Genomic DNA, 14,473 nt, shown 5'->3' with positions numbered 1-14,473 from the left:
ATTTTACCCCCTCTATCCCCTATCATTTATTTATTTATTATCTATATTTTTTATTCAACTGTCCATACCCTGTACATAAGGAGCATCAGGCACAAGTTTCTCACAATCACACAGTTACATTGTAGAAGTTATATCTTTATACAGTTATCTTCAAGAATCTAGGCTACTGGAACACAGCTCAACAGTTTCAGGTACTTCTCTCTAACCACTCCAATATACTATAAGCTAAAAAGGGATATCTATATAATGTGTAAGAATAACTTCCAGGAGAACCTCTCAACTTTATTTGAAATCTCTCAGCAGTGAAACTTTATTTTGTCTCATTTCTCTCTTGCCTCTTGTGGTCAAGAAGGCTTTCTCAATCCTTTGATGCTGGGTCCTGGTTCATCCTAGGATTTCTGCCCCACATTGCCAGAGAGATTTATACCCCTGGGAGTCATGACCCAAGTAGGAGGGAAAGCAGTGAGTTCACCTGCCAAACTGGCTTAGAGAGACAGTCCACATCTGAGCAACAAAAGAGGTTCTCTGGGGGTGACTCTTAGGCCTAATTTTAAATAGACTTATCCTATTCTTTTCAGGAATAAATTTCATAGGGGTGAACCCCAAGATCGAGGGCTCAGCCTATTGATTTGGTTGTCCCCACTGCTTGCAAGAGTATTACAAATTCTCCGAATGCAGAAGTTGACTATTTTCTCCTTTCTCCTTGTTCCCCCAAGACCACTTTGCAAATACTTCTTTATTCATTGCCCAAATCACTTTGGGATTTATCAGGGCATCACACTAACCTAGACAAACCAAACAAATCTCACTCCCTATTCAAGATTCCACGTACTTATGATGTTCAGCTAAACTGATCATAAAAGTTAAATTTGGAAATGCATTATCCAAAATAAAAATTTTGCACCAAATAAACATCTCTCCCTTCAGTCTCACCCAGAACTTGAGGTTTTTAAAATATGGACAATATCATCCTTTACCCAGTCTTCTTGTCCTATCCAAATCAGCTTCATTCATATCTCTACTTGATGTCTGATCACTTTTTCAGCTTTTTATAGCTCACTTTCATAGCTTCAGAGCTCTAATTCTGACTCTCAGGTGTCACATAAGTACCCAAAGTTTCTTGGAAAGACCGTGTTATATACAAACAACTCAGTATCTCAGAATTTAGAATTAACAGTTACATCTCCTGAATATACGTGGCTGCTTTAAGAGTTTACAATCTAGGACGCTTTAAATAAGCCCCAACCTGATAACCCATGCTCTCCACCCTCTTCTATTTTTTATTTTTTAGAAGAGTTGGTGTTAATTATTCTATACATCTTTGATAGAATTCACCACTGAAAAACTTCTCTTGCTTGGGAGTTTTTCTTTTTTACTTTTTTCCCCCTTGGGAGTTTTTGAGTATTGATTCATATCTTTACTTGTTATAGATCTGCTCAAATTTTCTATTTTTCTTGATTCAATATTGTTAATTTCTGTGTTTCTAGGAATTTGCCCATTTCATTTAGGTGATCTAATTTGTGGGCGTACAATTATTTGGAGTATTCTCTTATAACCCTTTTTATTTCCATAAGATCTACAATAATGCCCCCACTTTATTTCTGATTTTAGTAATTTGAGTTTCTCTTTTTTTCCTGGTCACTATGGCTAAAGGTTTTTCAGTTTTGTTGATCTTGTCAAAGAACCAACTTTTGTTTTATTGAGTCCTTTACTGCTTTTCTACTCTCTATTTCATTCATTTCTGCTCTAATCTTTATTATTTCCTTCTGTCTGCTAGTTTTGGGTTTAGCTTTATCTTCTTTTCTAGTTCCTTTAGATTTGAAGTTAGTTTTTTGATATGGGATCTCATCTAATGTAAGTATTTTACAGCTATACATTTCCCTCTAAGAACTTCTTTTGCTACATCACATGAGTTTGGGTATTCTCTGGTTTTGTTTCAATTCAATGTATTTTCTAATTCCACTTGTGATTTATTCTTTTACCCATTGCTTGTTTACCATGTATTGTTTAGCCTTTCTGTCTGGCGGCAGCCATCAAAGCCAAGATGGGTGCGTAGAAGTACACACAGGAGCTATGGAGGAAGAAGCAGTCTGATGTGATGCGCTTTCTTCTGAGGGTCCACTGCTGGCAGTTCTACCGCTTTCTGCCCTCCACAGGCCCCCTCATCCCACCCAGTTTGGTAAAGTGCACAGACTGGGATACAAGGCAAAACAAGGTTATGTCATCTTTAGCATTCAACTGTGCCGTGATGGCCTTATGCCCGATTCCTAAGGGTGCAACCTATAGCAAGCCTGTCCATCGTGGTGTAGCCAGCTGAAGTTTGCTAGAAAACTTCAGTCTGTCATGAGGTGTGAGCTGGACACCACTGTGGGGCACTGAGAGTCCTGAATTCTTACTGGGTTGGTGACGATTCCATATACAAGTTCTTTGAGATTATCCTCATTGATCCATTCCATAAAGCTATCAGAAGAAATCTTGACACCCAGTGGATCACCAAGCCAGTCCACAAGCACAGGGAGATGTGGAGCTGACGTCTGCAGGCCACAGGAGCTTGGTCTCAGAAAAGGCCACGACTTCCACCACACTATTGGTGGTTCTCGCCATGCAGGTTGGAGAAGGTGCAATATTCTCCAGTTCCACCATATATATATATATATATATATATACTTATATATCACTAATATAAGTAATGTTTGTAAAATTCATATCTAATAAATAATTTAGAACAGTCATGTCTACTTAACAATAGTTGTCTGCAAATTGTTTCATGTATATGTATATTGTCAAATTATGAAACTTAAAGTGCAATATTGTTTGAAAACTATTAAGTGATGGTGTATATTGTTTCTATTAAGATAAATGATTTTGTTTTTGCTTTATCTTATTAGGGAGCTATATGTCAGTGTTTTAAAATGTCATGCTGTGTGGGATAAGTGTAAAATAAATTCTTTAACAGAAGAGCACTGAAACTAAAAAATATATATATGTTGTTTAATTTCCACATATTTCTGAATTTCCCAACTTTCCTGTTTCATTCTATTGTGGTCAGAGTAAATACTTTGCATGATTTCAGATATTTTAAATTTACTGAGACTTGCTAATAGTTTAGCAGATGATTCTATGCTGAAAAATGTTTCATGACACTTGAGAAGAATTTGTATTCTGCTGCAGTTTAGTGGCGTGTCTTATATATGTCTCTTATGCCTACTTGATTTATAACATTGTTTAAGTCCTCTATTTCCTTACTGATCTTCTGTCCTATTGTTCTACCTATCATTGTGAGCAACGTTTACATCTCCAACTATTATTTTTATAACTTTCTGTTTGTTCCTTCAATATGTCATTTTTCACTTCATACATTTTGAGGCTCTGTTGTTAGGTGTACATATGTTTACAATTGTTATATCTTCGTGATGAATGAACCAACTTTTTAATATATAATGTGCTTCTTTATTTCTTAGTTTTTGACTAAAAGTCTATTTTATCTGATATTTGTAAAGCCACCCCAGATTTCTTTTGGTTACTATTTGCAGAGAATATCTTTTTCCATCCTTTAATTTTCAACCTATTTGTGTCTTGGATTTAAAGTGTGTCTCTTGCAGATAGCATATATTCGGATTATGGGTTGCTTGTTTTTTTTTTTTTTTAATCTATTCTGGCAATCTCTACCTTTTAATTCGAGAGTTTAATCCATTTATAATTAAAATATTTATTGATAAAATAGTATTTAACTTCTGCCATTTTGCAATTAGTTGCCTACACATCCTATCATTTTGTTCTGCAATTTCTCCATTAGTTCCTTATTTGTGATTAGTTGATTTTTTTCTAGTGAACTGTTTTGATTCCTTTCTCATTTATTTTTCTATATATATATATATATATATTTTTAGTGTTTTCCTTAGTGGTTACTATGGGTATTACAATTAACATCTTAACCTTCTTTTTTTTTTTACATGGGCAGGCACCGGGAATCGAACCCGGGTCCTCGGGCATGGCAGGCAAGCACTCTTACCTGCTGAGCCACCGTGGCCCGCCAATATCTTAACTTTTAACAATCAAGTTTGAAATAATAACAATTTATTTTCAATAGATACAAAAGCTCTGCTCCTTTACAATTCTGTCCCCCATCTTTATATTGTTATTTTCACAAATTACAACTTTATACATTGTGTACTCATTAACATAGTTTTAAATATCATTTTATATATTTGTATTTTAAGCCATATAGGAGAAAAGAGACGAGTTTCAGACTAAAACTGCTGCATTACAGACTTTAATATTTGCCTAAGTAGCTATCTTTATGATTGTTCTTTTTTCTTCATATGGCTTGAGATACTTTCTAGTGTCCTTTCATTTCAAACTGGAGGATTTCCTTTAGGACAGATCTACTGGTGACAAACTCATTCTGTTTTTCTTTGTGAATGCCTTAATTTTGCCTTCATTTTTTTTTTTAACTTTTTTTATTGTATAGTATAACATATACACAAAGCAAAGAAATAAAAAAGCAATAGTTTTCAAAGCACTATTCAAGAGCTGGTTACAGGATAGATCCCCGAGTTTGTCATGGGCTGCCATGCAATCCTCTCATGTTTTTCCTTCTAGCTGCTCCAGAATATAGGAGGCTAGAGGGCTTAAATACTTTTTTATCATCACAATCAACTTTTTTCCTTCTTTTTTTGTAAACAACAATATATATACAAAAAAGCTATAAATAAATTCCAAGCACAGCACCACAATTAGTTGTAGAAGATATTTCAGACTTGACATGGGTTATGATTTCACAATTTTAGGTTTTTACTTCTAGCTACTCTAAAATACTGGAGACTAAAAGAGCTATCAATTTAATGATTCAGCATTCATATTCATTTGTTAAGTCCTATCTTCTATATATAATTTCACCATCACCTTTGATCTTTCCATACCTCTCATTGGAGTGTTTGGGCTATGGCAATTCTAAATTTTTCATATTGGAAGGGTCCGTTACTAATATGGGGTAGGGAGATGGAACTATCTGATATTCTGGAGAGGTTGGGTTAGATTTCAGGACTTATCTGGACCAGGGACCCATCTGGAGGTTGTAGGTTTCTGGAAAGTTACTCTAGTGCCTGGAACCCTTGTGGCATCTTATACATTGCCCTAGATGTTCTTTAGGATTGGCTGGAATGGTCCTGGTTGGGGGTTGACAGGTTATGATAGGTAACAATGTCTACCTGAAGCTTGTGTAAGAGCAACCTCCAGAGTAGCATTTTGACTCTATTTGAACTCTTTCTGCCACTAATACTTTATTTTTTTAATTTTTATTTTATTTTATTTTTTTAAATATCAAAAAACCTGTAATAAATGCAAACATTCCTATTTTGATCATTCCATTCTACATATATAATTAGTAATTCACAATGTCATCACATAGTTGCATATTCATCATCATGATCATTTCTTGGAACATTTGCATCTATTCAGAAAACTCGTAACAAATGCAAACATTCCTATTTTGATCATTCCGTTCTACATATATAATCAGTAATTCACAATGTCATCACATAGTTTCATATTCATCATCATGATCATTTCTTGGAACATTTGCATCTATTCAGAAAAAGAAATAAAATGAAAACAGAAAAAAAAAATTTATGCATACCATATTCCTTACCCCTCCCTTTCATTGATCACTAGCATTTCAAACTAATACTTTATTAATTACACTTCTTTTCCCCCACTTGGTCAGGATGGAATTATTGATCCCATGGAGCCACGTCTGGATTAATCCCTAGGAGTCCTCTCCCATGTTGCTAAGGAGACTTTTACCCCTGGATGTCATGTCCCACATAGGGGGAGGGCAATAATTTCACTTGCAGAGTTGGGCTTAGAGAGACTGAGACCACATCTGAGCAACAAGAGAGGTCCTCAAAAGTAACTCTGAGGCATGCCTATAGGTAGTCTAAACTTCTATGCTACCTACATAAGCTTCACAAGAGTAAGCCTCACGATTGAGAGCATGGCCTATTGACTTGAGTGTCCCCAAAGTTTGACACAATATCAGGGGATTCCCTGATGGTGAGGTTTAAAAGTTCCATAGACTTTCTCCCCTCACCTTCATTTTTGAACAATAGTTTGCTGTGTATGAAATTCTTGGATGACTTTTTTTTTCTTTCAGCAATTTAAATATACAATCTGTTCTAGTTTGCTAGCTGCTGGATTGCGATATAGCAGAAATGGAATGACTTTTGAAAAGGTGAATTTACTAAGTTGCTAGTTTACAGTTCTAAGGCTGTGAAAATGTCTGAATTAAAGCAAGACTATAGAAATGTCCAATCTAAGCATCCAAGGAAAGATACCTTGGTTCAGAAAAGCCAATGATGTTCAAGTTTTCTCTCTCAACTGGAAAGGCATGTGTTGAACATGGCAATGTCTGCTAACTTTCTCTCCAGGCTTCTTGTTTCATGGAGCTCCCCCAGGGGCATTTTCCTTCTTCATCTCCAAAGGTCTCTGGCTGGTGGGCTCTTGTGGTTCTTATGGCTCTGTTGCTCACTCAGGGCTCTACCGCTTTCTCCAAAATGCTTCCTTTTTTAATGGATTCCAGTAAGCTAATCAAGACCTACCTGGAATGGGTGCAGCCACATCTCTATCTAATCAAGAAATACCCACAATTGGGTGTGTCACATCTCCATGGAGATAATCTAATCAAAAGATTCCAACCTATATTATTGAATAGAGATTAAAGAAATGGTTGCTCCCACAAGATTGGATCAGAATTAAAACATGGCTTTTCTAGGGTACACAAATCTTTTCAAACCAGCACACCATCCCACTGCTTTCTGGCCTCTATGGTTTTGAAAAAGAAGCCAACTGTTCATTCTTTTTGAGAATCTTTTTCATGACAAGTCATTCCTTTCTTGCTGCTTTCAAGATTATTTTTTTCTTGTCTTTTGACAATTTATCTATAATATATCTCAGTGTGGCTGTCCTTGAATTTATTCTGCTTGGAATTCATTGAGTGTTTTGAATGTGTGGATTCATGTTATTTATATCAAATTTGGGAAGATTTTGGCCATTATTTGTTCAAATTTTCTTTCTCCTTCTTTCGTTCTCCTTCTTTCTTTCTCTCCTCTCCCTCTGGGACTCCCATACTGCATATATTGGTAGCTTGATGGTGTCCCTCAGGTCTCTTAGACTCTGGTCATTTTTCTTCATTCTTTTTCTTTCTTCTCCTCAGTTTGGAGAATTTCTATTGACTTATCTTCAAGTTCACTGATTTTTTTGCCTGCTCAAATATGGTGTTGAAGCCTTAGTGCCTTTAACTTCAGTTACTGTATTTTTCAGCTCCAGGGTTTCTATGAGATTCTTCTAAAATAATTTTTGCCTTTTTGTTGATAGTCTCCATTTGGTTTTCTTTCATTCTTTGTCCCACGGTGTCCTTCACATCTTTGAGTATATTTAAGACACTTGATTTAAAGTCTTTACCCAACAAGTACAATGCATGGGCATGGATAGTTTCTTTTATTTTCTTTTTCTCCTGTGAATGAGCCATACTTTCTTTTTTCTTTTCATACCTCACATTATTTTGTTGAAAACTGGAAATTTTGAATACTGTAATGTGGCAACTTTTGAAATTAAATTCTTTCCCTCCCCAGAGTTTTTTGTTGTTTGCTTGTTTAGTGATATTTCTATAACGATTTTTGTAAAGTCTGTATTCTTTGTTGTTTGTGGCCACTGAAGCCTCTGCTTGGTTAGCTTATCTTTTTGACAGAGTTTACTTAAATGCTTGGAGCCAATAAAAGAAATGCTTAGCCAGGCCACTTATAATTTTCCTGGCTCTGGAAATGCTTAGAGTCAGGCCATATTGCTCTCTCTGTCATTAGGAACCTGAACCAGGAGTACAGACTGCCATCTTCACAGCTGCTCCCAATCTGGGCTGTAGAATTCGGTAGGCAGGCAGTTTTAAATGTCACAGTGCACTTTTACCACAAAGCATCATCAAACCTTCCTCCAGTAGGTGGAATTTTTTTATCATGTTCCACAGTTCTGCAAAAGTTTATTCTGTCAGATTTTTTACCAATTCATTAGATACCTTTGCGGATAGATGGAGCTCTGCAATTCCCACCTCCATTGTTTTTGGTGATGCCATTCTGCAGATTTTTAATCTCCCCTCTTATCTCTCATAAAATCCTAGATTGATGCTTTGCAAGTAAATATGGAATTTTGGTCATTCCTCTAATAGCAAACATTTACTTCTCTAATATATATGACTTGCTACTTTCGTGTGTGCTTTTTTGTACATAATGACTCTTTAAAAAATATTTTAAAACCATCTTATTCACACACACACACAATTCATCTAATGTGTACACAATGACTTTTTGATGTAATAGCATTTCATATATCATGGTTTTACAGATATATGGATATATTTAGTTGTACACTTTAAATATGCTGTTTTTCATATGTCAGTTATACCTCAATAAAGCTAGTTAAAAGAAGAAGCATTGTAAATGGCAATTAAACTCAACAGGTATGACTCCAAACACCTGCACCTAATCCAACAATGCACATTATTCAATTGAGGGTACAACAATGAAAGTAGTCATGTTCATGTATGTGCATTATGTGTGCGATGACATCTACATCAGAACTGCAGTCAGGTCAACAGGGATTGTGAAATGCCATTGATTATAAGAGACCTCAAAATGGGAAAAAATGTTCCACCTTATAATTAAAGAGATGGGATTTTTAAAAAGTGCAATATTTAATGTACCTGGTGTGAGAAGGGCTGTTAACCCCTTACTGTTTCAGATATTCCCAGAGGGCCTTACCCGTCCCCTGCATCTGCTGTGCATTTGATGCATATTGATCAAGTAAAAATATTAAATTGGTCAAAATTGCCAGAACAGAAAATCTTATATTACCAGTTTCATTTTACCTAAAAATTTAAGCAGTTTTGCAATTCAGTTCCAGAAATAATTATATGGACAACTTCAGGATACACAAAAAAGACATGTTCCTGTCCTTAATTTCTAATGCTTAATGCCAGATAAATATAATATACATTCTATTAATTTTTCATAAAGATCCCAGAAGTATAAAAAAGAAGTCTTCATAATATTCCTGCTACTTATATGCATGCTTACATGGGAATTATTGAAATGTAATGAGAATATTGGAGGTTGTGCTGGTTTGAAAGGAAGTATGCTCCCTAGAAAAGCCATGTCCTTTGATCCTCGCTCAATATTGCTGGGTGGGAGCATTTTGATTGTTTCCATGAAGATGTGACCCACCCAATTGTGGGTGATAACTTTTGATTAGATGATTTCCATGGAGGTGTGTCTTCATCCAGTGAAGGTGGAGTTGCTTGCTGGAATCCTTTAAAAGAGGAAACATTTTGGAGAGAGTCCCTTTTTGGTAGAGCCAGGAGAAAGCTAGCAGATGCCACCATGTTTGCCATGTGCCCTTCCAGCTGAGAGAGAAACACTGAACATCGTCAGCCTTCTTGAACCAAGGTATCTTTCCCCAGATGCCTTAAATTGGACGTTTCTATAGACTTGTTTTAATTGGGACATTTTCTTGGCCTTAGAACTGTAAACTAGCAACTTATTAAATTCCCCTTGTTAAAAGCCATCCCGTTTCTGGTATATTGCATTCTGGTAGCTAGCAAACTAGAACAGAGGTTGTTACTGGGGGGGAAGAAATCAGCCTTTCTAAAACAAAACAGAACTTCCAGGAATAGTTAAAGAATAAAAAGCTAAGCAATACCTTTTATGCCAGGCTTAGTTAAAGAAAAAAAATGTAGAAACATAATGCATTCTTTTTTTTTTTCCGCATGGGCAGGCACCCGGAACCCAACCCAGGTCTCTGGAATGACAGGCGAGAGCTCTGCCTGCTGAGCCACCGTGGCCCACCCCATAATACATTGTTAATGACTAATTTGGTTAACACTATGATTCTTTTCAAATGTATGCTAACTACGTTTTTAAAGACTCCTTAAGAAGTTTGCTAACTACAGGATACACCTTTGCCTTCTTTATGGTATATAAGAAGTTTCATTTCCCTCCTCTCAAGTCATGAGGCATTTTTTCCTCTACTGACAGGAAGGTGACACTTAGACGGTGTCTTAGGTCACAATTGCCAATAGAATGAGTTCTTTAATTTCGATATGATACTAGCTATGGTGGTTGCTCAACTATCAGATCATGCTTCTCTGTTCTTCCTGCAATGCAGTACTTAAAAATAACAACCTTCACAATGCTGTGACACTTCTGAGTCTGTGGTCTTTATGTCCCCGAGTAAAACACAGTTCATAAAGAACTGCTTTTTTGTCATCTAAGGTTGTGCTGAGCCCTTCAGTCAATAGCTCCATTTTTTCTTCGCACAGTCTCATGTGGCAAATGTGGATGTTTCTCACTCTGTGGAGACTATACCCATGGTTCCCAAATGGATTCTCTTATTCCTTGGTAAACATTGGGGAATCAGAGTTTTCTATCTTGTCTCTCCCATGAATGGCTCCTTCGTTCCTCAGGGCTGCTCCCAGAATCACCAGGGGCTACTGTGCTTCCCTGCAGTCCTCTGACCAGATCCATTTCCCATGAGAAAACGCTGTTCCCTCAACTCAGGCACCAGGAGAAATGTTTCGTCATATGGAGGAAGGCTGATCCCTTCGTCCTCCAAGAAACCATCCTACAACATTGTCCAAATGCATCAGACTTTACCGAATGGTTTGGAAGCAACTCAAGGTTATTCAATGCAGGAGTGCAATTAAAGCTGTGTAGCAAGGAAAGTAAGTCCCACACAAAAGTGCTCTCCTATTCCTAATTTAGCTCTCCTGCCCTCCTATCCCTGCTGCCCTGTACATGGAAATCACTGCCCTTTATCCCAAACATCCAGGCTCCTATTCATGGGCATTAATCTTGCTCCAGTATCCCCTGCCTTGCACTTGCTGTACATTTTCCAGGATCTGAATCTGGAATCCTGCCCCAGAGTGTGTGTGAGGTGGGGAGAGGCAGCACTGCCAGGGCTCGTGGCTCCAAAGGACACTCTGTGACACCATTTGTTACCCCCAATCCTTCCTTCACAGAGCTCTTCACAGTTGGGAGCGTCCAACAGTCCAGTGCGGAGCAGGTGAACCAACACATGCACCATTTGTCAATGTTTCCTGAGGAGAAAGAATTGTTCTCAGAGACAATATAGTATAAATCCCAAAGGGGGAAGAGAAAGTGTCCCAAGTGCCTCATACTTGGCAAGTTTCCTCCCCCTCACAATATAGCCAATAGCTCATGTTATTAAGCAAAAATGCAGGTTGAGGTCTTTTGTTTTTTCCCTTCTCCACTTTCAAATGGGCATATGATTCAAATAAGATCATGTCCTATCCCTTACAAATATAAAAACGCAGTCAAAGCTCTGAAATTTTTGCCACAAAACATGTCATTACATTTTACTCCAGTATTTTTATTTTCTATATTTTCTTAGAGCGTGTTTGTGGGCAAGGAGTATAGTAAAACCATTTTATTATTCTGGTTACAGTCTATTCCAATAGTTAGACAATTATTATTACTGAAGTTTTAATTTAAAATTATATACACTGTCCTGATAAAGATATAAAGAGAAAAGGGATGTTTATGAAGTTCTTTACAGATGTCAATCTATACAAAATTTTATAGGATGTGTATTTTCACACAATTACATAAATTGCATATATATTGCTTGCAATTGTGCTATTTGTATGTGAATATAAATGTACATGTATACATTTACATATTATGCATCTATATCTATCATGGTCTATCTCTCTATAAATACATATTTGTATTGTGTAGCTCTTCAAGAATATAAACTCTTTGTAATTCCTGGACTGCTATGTTGCACTGATCCCTGAAAGAAAAATGCAGAAGACTTATCTTCTAGGAAACAGCAGCTTCTTTGAGCTCATTTTTCAAATTCTATAAGACAGTTTGAAGCTTCTGCAGTAACTGAACCCACTGAGATGAGGTTTCTGTGAATGGTGCAAGATTTCTTCTCTCTTTGGGGTCTTAGTATAAGCATGTGCTGTGTTCACTCTGGGGTGCTAGCAGGTGCCAAGACCAGGCAGGAGTCGGGGGGGGGCATGGGGGAGAGATAATTATCCCCATAGTTATCTTTCGGAGTTTATCTTTTTGGACATTGTTTACTAATAAATGAGGAAATACAGAGGAATTAAAGAAATCACTATTTGACAACCACCATCATAATAATTGTATCAAACAAGAATCATCAACAGATGCTACAGCTAAAGATAAAAGTATTATGAGGAACAGGACATTTACATGGTCCCAGAGTATCTTCCCAAAAGATACTTCTTAATTATAAAAGGGAAAATAGTAATTTTACAGTGGAGAAACAAGGCAGAGAGTTCTTTAATTAAAAGGTTAAAGTTACCATCAGGAAGTTACCAGGAAACAGGCTGACAGATTTCAAGAGCACATTTCTGATGAAAACGTATAATTAGGAGCCAACAACGAGGAAACATCAGATGAATCCAAACTAACTGACATTCTGCAAAATAAACAAGGCATACTCTTCAAAACTATCAATATCATGAAGAATTAAGAAGGCCAGAGGAATTGCTTCAGACTAAAGGAGAAAAAAAAGACATGACTTTTAAATGCAATGTGTGATTTTGGGGGTTCTGAACACCACCCACCATGCATTTTTTTTTGCTATAAGGAACATTAGTAGAAAAACTGATAAAATTTTAGTACTGTTTTAGGATTAGATGATACTATTTTAACAAGGTTAATTTTCTGATTTTGATTGTTAGAGAATATCCTTGTTTTTAGAAAATGCACATCTAAATATTTAGAGGAAAAGGAACATCTTGTAGGCAACTTCATGCCCTTCAGACACATTTTTTTAAATATGTAAACACACGCACGGAGAATGATAAAGCAAAAAGAGGTAAATAATATTTAGGAAATCTGAATGAAGTGTGTATGGGAATTTTTGGTACTATTTTTACAACTTTTCTGTTAGTCTGAAATTATTTTACAATAAAATTTTAGGGTCTGGTAAATATTATACAAATAGAGAATAGAAGAGGAAAAGCAAGAGAAGGGGGGAAATGACACAAAATGCTTGTGGCTCCGCAAGATGGAGAATGCAGAGACGAGACCCCACTCACTCACCTTGCAAGCCTGACTTGGCCTCTTACACTGAGGCACACCGTGGAGGTAGCATGCAAAGCAGGCTGGGGGGAAGCAAAGCCACACATTTGTTTTGCTTGATGACACGGGAGTTTATATATATATAAACTTTATATATATATATATAAAGAAGCACGGATAAACTGTGGGGCTCAAATGAAATGTGCATACTATTTCCCCCAAATCTTCACTATTTCAAAGAATGAGCTTACTAAGGGATTCTTTGGCCTGGGCTGCCAGACCCCAGGGTTGTCCGGCCTTCCTTCTCTGACACTGGTAAATATGAGACGTGCTGAAGGATGCAAGCAAGGCCAGAGGTCTGGAACAGGAGACAGGGATTTGGGGCTGCAGATTTGCTGTTCCTGGATTCTGTGCCAAAGGTGGATTTGTGGTTGGATTTGACAGCCAGGCCCCAGCTAGCCTCAGGCTAAGCCGAAGAGCTTGCCTCTGCCCTGGTTGCTTCACTGCTTTAACTCTGCGTTACTTTATGGGTTTCACAAGCTGTCCCCCCATCCTTCTACCCACTTCTCCGGGGAATGGGAAAATTTGTCCAGAGGTAATTTTTCAACCCTACCTGGATGACAGGCCAGATCATTGGTGTATTTGGTCATGCTCGCCTGGGTGCCGCACTCCTCTGGGGTGCTGAGACCCCTGTGTTACAGGTGAGGGGGCCGAGGTACAGAGTGGGGACATCTTCATCAAAGGCTGCTAGCTGGTGGCTGGGGTGCCAGCACTTCATCAGAGATCTTCTGGTTCCACGTTCAGTGGTTTGGACCACTAAGGTCCTTTTTTGTCTTTTCAGCCTCTGCTCCTAGTCATGGTGCACCCACTTTTTACTTTTTTACAGAGGTGTGGGTAGAAGGTTCACAGGAGGTTTTCCTACTTTCCCTGCCAACACCTTTCAACATCTCTTTGGGCTCATCTTACCCATTCCCGGAACTTCTCATTTTCCCTTCTCACTCTTACACAAAGGTGCAGCCTTTCTGTGGTAGCAAAACACTGGAAGCAACCTAAGTGCCTACAAGGAAAAGAGTTTGATGAAGTGTGATGCATCATTAGGAGATAGTAACTTAAAATGATCATCATGAGAGCCAATTAGACTCATAAGGATGGATATATGGAAGCAGTTAGACAATAAAAACAGACCACAGATCGAACAAATGCAGATTAGAAAACTGCAGGTGTACTATAATGAAGAGTATGTAAGTTGCATATCTGTGGACAAGGTCTGGAAGAGAACCTGAAAAAATGGGAATCATTCCCTTTTGTTACTTACGAATACTTAACAAAGTGCTAACAATGTGCCA

The 14,473-nt window shown here is 37.4% G+C and overlaps 1 pseudogene; it reads left to right on the top strand.

Annotated features, from left to right (window-relative positions):
• Nucleotides 1–2,044: 2,044 nt before the first annotated feature.
• Nucleotides 2,045–11,178, top strand: LOC143655473 (large ribosomal subunit protein eL15 pseudogene; annotated as a pseudogene).
• Nucleotides 11,179–14,473: the final 3,295 nt, after the last annotated feature.

Source organism: Tamandua tetradactyla, chromosome 14 (assembly GCF_023851605.1).
Source record: "Tamandua tetradactyla isolate mTamTet1 chromosome 14, mTamTet1.pri, whole genome shotgun sequence".
Taxonomy (NCBI): Eukaryota; Metazoa; Chordata; class Mammalia; order Pilosa; family Myrmecophagidae; genus Tamandua; species Tamandua tetradactyla.
Note: the sequence above shows the minus strand (reverse complement) of the source record. Positions and strands in the feature narration are given on the sequence as shown.